The sequence below is a fragment of the Heteronotia binoei genome, chromosome 13, assembly GCF_032191835.1.
Source record: "Heteronotia binoei isolate CCM8104 ecotype False Entrance Well chromosome 13, APGP_CSIRO_Hbin_v1, whole genome shotgun sequence".
NCBI classification, from domain to species: Eukaryota; Metazoa; Chordata; class Lepidosauria; order Squamata; family Gekkonidae; genus Heteronotia; species Heteronotia binoei.
Genome location: NC_083235.1, coordinates 32,764,638 through 32,771,343, shown reverse-complemented (window position 1 = coordinate 32,771,343; position 6,706 = coordinate 32,764,638).

Here is a 6,706-nt window from a genome sequence, read left to right as displayed (position 1 = left end):
AGGCAACCAATGGGGTAATGTAGGCTTGGAGAGCCACAATATGTGTGAAAGAGCCACATGTGGCTCCCAAGCCACAGTTTGGACACTGATATAAGAAATGGCCCCATTTGCCCTTTTCATTGCTGTTACACTGAGTTGACATTTGTTTTTCATCACAGTCCGAAGATCCCCTTCCTGGATCATTCCAGCATTCATGACTATTTCTTTCACTTTAAGGTCTTTTATTTTCCTTTGCAGCATGATTGAGCACCAAGGAAAAGCTACCCTGTGAACATTTCATCCACCACCCTGTTCTATTCCAGGGGCTTCCCTTCATTTGTCCTGGTGCTTGCTGCGGCACATGTTTACTGTGTTCTGCCAAAAGCTGTCCTGCCAGTTTGCTTTGTTCTGCCAGAAGTTCCAGTCTTCAAAACTGCTGTGTGTGTGTTTGTGCACGCGCAGAGAAGCAACATGACTGTGGGGCTGGCAGGATAATTTAGAAACCGGAGGAGGGAGGAAAACAGTTATAAGAAACCAACAGCATGGATCCACAAAAAGAAGCATTAGCACAGAATAGCTCCCGCCTGCCCTTTTTGTTTTTGTGTTTTTGCACTGGTGAGTGCGTGTAAGTGTATCAGAGCTATCCTCCATCAACCCCAGTACAAACAGTACTTGAAGGGCATGGTAACATATGTAAATGAACTGTTTTTCTTCTATCCAACCTTCACTGAACTAAAAACACACAATTCACTGAACTAAAACTGAAGATATCGTACTTTGGTCACATTATGAGAAGGCAAGAGTCACTGGAAAAGACAGTAATGCTGGGGGGAAAAGAAGACACAACATGAGATGGATTGTCTCTATTAAAGAAGCTATGGCTCTCAGTTTGCAAAACCTGAGAAAGGCAGTTAACAATAGGATGTTTTGGAGGACATTAATTCTTAACACACACAAAATCCAAAGAGATAGCTGCTTGATCCAATGATATCCACAGTACTCACTGAGTCAGTCATTGGTGCAAATATTTCTAATTTGCATTGTGATTCTTATCTGGATGCACCTGATCCGAATGGACGTGTATATCCCCATCTGAGGTCCACCAGTTATTGTAAGTGGCTAGTTCCCCACTATTCCAGTTGGATCAAGGTAAGCATGTGGCAGTCTTCCTGGAATTCAGTGGAAATGTTTTGTTGCTCTCTCTCTCCTCCCCACAGACACACACACACACATATATTTATGAATCTTCCCTCCCTGTTTCAGACTTCTAATAAATAGCAGAATTGTCACTGCTTTGTTTTTTTAATCAAGTTTTAAACAACATCATTTGTGGCAAGAAAAGCAAAAAGGCTTTCTGTAAACTAGAAGAGAATGAGGACTCCTTTATAAAATCTGAGTGTAAAAAATGATAGAAGTTCAGAATATATTATACTTTTTTTGTTCCAAGAGAAAATGACAGTTCACCACAAATAAAAAAAGCATTTTGTGGCAACTTAAAAGACTAGCAGATTACATTTTCATGGGCTAGAGCCCAGATAGATAAAGTGAAACAGTCAGCTGATGTAGACATTAAATAAACAGGGTAAAATAAATGTATTATGTACATCGTATTAACCAGGGCTTCAACAGAGAAAACTCATTCATTATAGATGTTAATATAGCTCACAATAACTAGGGAAGCTAGCCTTATTACCAATTTCAGTTTTGTGAATTGTCACCGCCTTTGTATATTTTTGCCATTTGCAATGAAATGTCATAGGAAGGCTATCTATTGTGTTTCATGATCTTTTAGTCCAACTACTTACATTTTTTCTTCTAGATATCTGACTGAGGTTTACTTTCCCACATCTCATAATGTGGGAAATGATACAGCCCACAACAGATTTTCTCAGGGGGAAAGGTGCAGAATTATATGATTACTTGGTACTATTAAACATCATGGGACTTACTTCTGAGTATACACAAATAGGCTAGAGTTAGTCATTAATATATGTTAGTCATTATTATATTTCGGATGTTTTCAAGCCACTTGTGGAGGGTCTCAAAGTAGCTGATAAGATTTCTTTCAGTTTTTGCTATAAAAGACTAATACAGATACAACTTTAAAATGTACAGCCCCCCCACAATGTAAAGCGATGGATTTGTCTGTCACAGAAATGAACAAATAAGATGCAGTTTTTGCATTCTTTTCAATTACTTCAAGATACCTGAGTTTTTTAGCAGGAATTCACACCCTTATTTTGATTTGCTTCTGAGGGAGAGGTACTTAATTCTTTTGCTAGTCAAACTAGGATGCTACTGAGCAGTTTCAACATGGGGTTACTCAATCCACACTACACTTTCCTTCACTGGGGGGGGAGACTTTTTTCTGCTATGGGCCCCTGCTGTTTTCTCACCAGCATGGGATGAATTGTCGATGCTGATTTCCAAGGGAGCCGTAATTTATCACCACAACAAACAATTTGAGCTAATTAATTGGAGGAATGTTATCTTTGTTAAATGCTTTCAAAAATATCCACACAGATTACTATGGCATTCATTTTTTAATGGTGTGTATTAACTAAATGGTTCAAAGCAAGACAATGAATCCGGTTATGCAAACAAAAATCCACAAAACTGACTTGCCCACAAATATTTTTTCCTGGCCTGGCTGCACACACATATCATGTTAGTCAATTGTGGCACTGCATAACAGCAAAAAAAATGTGTATGAGAGATAGATTCAAAAACTGACAAAATCTTTGTATTTTTATGATAAGGTAATGATATGGGAAGTTGGCAACACTGGTCAGCTATGGTTCCTACCACAAGATGGTTTTTCTTTTCCTTGACTTCCAAACTGGAGCATTCATATGGTGTTGCACTATAACCATCCTTTCCCCATCTTTCCCCTACCCTCGGTATGTTATTTCTTCCCGAACCTGCTTTTCTCTTATCTTTTTTGAAAGAATGTAGTTCCAGTTCATTGATACACTGTCAGAAAGGAATGTTTTGCATTTTCCCACCACCAGTCCCTTGTGGGCCCCTTTTTCCCAGCATTTTTCCTTACTGTACCACTTCTGCAATAATAATCTATTACCAATTACATGTTTTAAATTTTAATAGAATTGTTATAGCGCTATAGCTCATGTGAAGAAAAGAGCACCAAAAGGGGATTGCGAGTCACCACAGCAGCCATGATGATCTTTCGGGCAGTGTGAAACTGCCATGGAACACACATGGAAGGTAAAAGCTGGGGGGAGGAATTTAGAAGAACATGTGCAGAAAATTCCATGTGTGGAAGCTGTGCCACCAACATGCATGTCTCTGCATTCACTGTGGCAATGAAAGCCACATGGAAAATATTTGCTGTGTGGAAGCAGCTCATGTTATTCAGAGAGACAGACAGATCAAATCACAGATAAATTGAGTAAAAACTAAGATTTTAATCGTTCATTACACAGCAGCCATAACTCAGTCCACTTAAATGATATAGAATCATGAGGTGCTTCCTATTGTGGCTTTGTGGGAATTACAGGGGCCTACCACGTTGACAGACTTCAGCTAGTGGTGTCCATCCAATATGAAGGGGGAAAAATTGAGAAAAAAGAAATAATGAAGGAAGACAGGAGTTACATCATTTGCAGTTGGGCTGCTTTTTTCACCTCAGAGGTTGCTTCCTGGCTTCTCTTTCATGGTTTTGGAGTTGGCTTATTGTAAGCCAAAATGCCCTCAAAACCAAGGTTGGGGGAATTGACAGGTGGCACTTAACTTTAAAAGGAACAAGAGTCTATATATACAGGTTCCACGTTCAGAAACTATTGCTCAAATATACCAGGGACACTAATTAAGTAAAAACAATTAAAATTTATTCCAGAAAAATTTAGATCACACACACGAGATCAAAATACTCATAAAATCATACATACAGTCCTAAGAAAATTAGATAGAGATATAGAGAAACACATGGGTAGACAAACAGGGTGATATTTACCGATCGTAGTCTTCAAGGAAGGCTCCAATGGCAACGAGCGAGGAAGTGGGAGAGGGGACCCGAAACTTGGCCTTAGAATTGGGGATGGATCTAGACAGCGGAATTGGGATACTGCTAGAAGCACCCATGAGTGGAGTTGGGTCACAGGTTATAAGGACTACCTTGGACCCTCGGGATGGGAGGTACGAGGGAGGAAAAAGGGGAGGCTCTACAGTGACCATAAGAGCTGGACTGCTGTAGTAGCCAATAGCAAGTTAATTGGTGGCACCTAATTGGGTGCCCATAACTGACCAATAAACAAGCTTGGGCCCTGGTTACCTGATTGGCTGTACAGGTAACCATGGGCCAAGGGGGAGGCTCCAGGATGACAGTTGGGGAGAAGAATGGGGAAAATTCCTGGGTGGAGGTGTGCTTAAGACTATCAAACTTATCTAAAAGGGTGACAATAGATGGCCAAATTACTACCTAAGGTAACACCCTGTTTATACAAAGAACTTGGCTCTGGTTGAAGATGGTCTTCCTCTTCTTCAGTGTTCTTCTTGCCACCAGTCTTTGTCCTGGGTTCCATTGGACAAAGGCTTGGGTGGTCCGGCAGGGTCCACACCTGGATAAGCTTGATTGCCTCATGGATGGGTGACATCTGTTGCATACATGTGCCTTTTGCTTCGCTGAAATGGAGTCTTGGTATTGCTGGAAGACAGCTGGTGTTAGCCTCCCAAAGTGGATTCTATAGTCAAGGCTGAAAACCGCATGGCCTGGATAGCTCCTAGCGGCGCACTTTCTTCCGCTCCAAGATAGAGATGGCGTTCGCCCGAAGCGACTGGAAACCATTCGTTCTCCTTGTTAGTGCTACTCCAGGGACCCGGAGCACTGCTTTAGCGTTGTGGCTGTTAATATTCATAAGTCCTTTCCAGTCTGGTAGACAAACCCACGTCCTCCTGGCAGATGTGTGAGAGCTCTGTCTCCAGGCACTCTAGCAACCAGACGGGTGACTACGATGTTCTGGAAATTAGGGGCATTTCCTTACATTATATTCAATATGCTCTTTTTTCACTTGTTGCTTCTACTATCTGGAAGAAGACCCAGCATTGTCTAGCATTTAGACTGTCAAACACGAATCTCCAAGATCTCAGTTCAGATCCTCTGCCATGATGTTTGCTTGTTGACCTTGGGTCAGTCACGACTCACTCCACCTAATTTACCTCATAGGGTTTGTTGTGAGGACAACATGGAGGAGGGGAGAACAATGTATGCCACCCTAAACTCCTTGGAGGAAGGATGAGATTAAATGTACTAAATAAAATATAAATAAATGAATGCTGGAACTCCACTTCCACCATGACTTAATCCGATAGCCTAGAATTCCAGATGGATACCTGTGTTTGTCTGCAGCAGCAAAATAAAACAGGAGTCCATTGACTACTTAAAGATTAACACATTTTATTCCAGCATAAACTTGCATGAGTCAGAACTCACATATGCCTCTGATGAAACCTCAGACTTATGCATGCTGGAATTAATTTTGTTAGTCTTTGAGGTGCCACAGGTCTGCTGTTTTATTTTATCTGGCAACATATCTCCCTGTTCAGCAACAGAACAGATACATTTACTTTTGCTGAAGATGGGATTCCCTTCCCTTCCTCGCTTTGGGACCCACCTTCTTCTTGCCTCCCTGACCTCTGTTGGCTCTGACTGTTTAGCAAAATAGGATATGGATCAGTAAAGACAAATCCTGCCAACATTTCTCCATGCAGTCTGACAGGTATGGAGATATTGAGCCAGGTTGTATGGGTCATGGTAACATATTCACTGTTCTCAGACTGGGTTTCCTAGAGCAGGGATTTTATGAATTTCTACTTTCTGGGAATTTCTCTGCCTCCTATCTGCCAAGAAAAAATGCAGATTGTGAAAAATTCCAGAGCATATTTTAAGGCAGGAGCCTCCAACAGGTAGCTCTTGAGTTACCTGTAATTTGCTGGCTTCTGCAGAAACCCTTATGCAATCCCAAGAAGCCCTAAGAAAAGATTGCAAAGATCTAGATCACCATTAGGCTTGTTATAAAAGCTTTTATTTCATAGGATTTTTTTTTATGCTGCTTGGCTTCATTTCCAGGGTTGCCAACAACAATGGAGAAAAAGAGTATTGGTGGGATGTTATTTACCAGGTGATGTTAATTACCTGCATGCCGTGAAAAGTTTCAGCTGCCCATTTCCTCACATTTAAGCCTCTAGGGACAGGGCAATTTTTTTCTCCAGATTTTTGGCAACTCTATATAATTTCTGGTGCACTTTCTAGTCCAAACTGTTTCTAGGACAGAACAAATCTAGGCACAGCTTTTTTTGTAGAGAAAGCCCAGCAGGAACTAATTTACATATTGGGCCACAACCCCTGACTTCACCATTGTTTTGCACAGGGCTTTTGTGTAGAAAAACCAGCAGGGACTCATTTGCATATTAGACCATACTCCCTGACACCAAGTCAGCTGGAACTGCATTCCTGCTCAAAAAAAGCCCTGAATATAGGTAAGTTGCTGAGTGTGTGTGTTTGTGTGTGTGGAGGAAGTAGCTTAGGATACCTTTAGTTACTCTCTGTAGATAAAATGGTGGCAACAACTGTTCCTAAGGTCACAGTCAATAGACATAATGTGCTGGTCTCCTGAACAAATGGAGTTACTGCATGCTCTAGAACACCATGACGTTAGAATTTTCAAAAATCCTTGTGGTTTTACTGTAGAGATTTTGAAAATCCTGGAGT